Source organism: Asparagus officinalis, chromosome 5 (assembly GCF_001876935.1).
Source record: "Asparagus officinalis chromosome 5, Aspof.V1, whole genome shotgun sequence".
Lineage (NCBI taxonomy): Eukaryota > Viridiplantae > Streptophyta > Magnoliopsida > Asparagales > Asparagaceae > Asparagus > Asparagus officinalis.
In genome coordinates this window covers 4,422,689-4,423,375 of record NC_033798.1, presented here as the reverse complement: position 1 = coordinate 4,423,375, position 687 = coordinate 4,422,689, and positions in this window count along the sequence as shown.

Genomic DNA, 687 nt, shown 5'->3' with positions numbered 1-687 from the left:
CTAATCATGTACTCTAGCATATCTTGTTTAGATTAGTTCTTAATGTCTTAAGCCGTCATGTTTCATTTGGATGCAAGTGAGAAAAAGATGTTGATGCCATTCTAAATTATGGAAATTGGAAACTAATATTTACTTTGCAAATTGGTATAGAGTAAGTGATTATTTATGCTAGTCTTTGGCAATTGTGGTAATCAAAATTAAAGTAAAAAAGCAGATTCTTAGTTTTTTTAGACGTATGTTATGTGATGAAGGATCCATGTAAAATATTCCAATAACTTATGATGATAGTCATATAGATTGTAGCTTTTGTAAAGAAAGAATAGCATGACCTATGCTGATTATTTATTTGATCTTGTTTTGTAATCTATGAACTCGTGTGTTCTCTTCCGGTATGTCAATGGGAATGTCCAACCATTGTTGTGAACTAACAACCATTGTTTTGTATTCTATGAACTAGTGTGTTCTCTTCGTGTATGTGAACAGTGTCAGCAAAGCAAAATATAGTGTTTTATTTTCATAAACGTACATTGAAGTCGATAGGTGATCCAAGTTCGATTCTTAATCTTAAACTAAATGGCATAGATGCTAATTATTTACAGAAATTAGAAGTGCAGAGATAAAGAAATTCGTAGTGTAAATGGATATGATGTAAATTTTTTTAAAATTTTATTAAGATTTAGGATATGC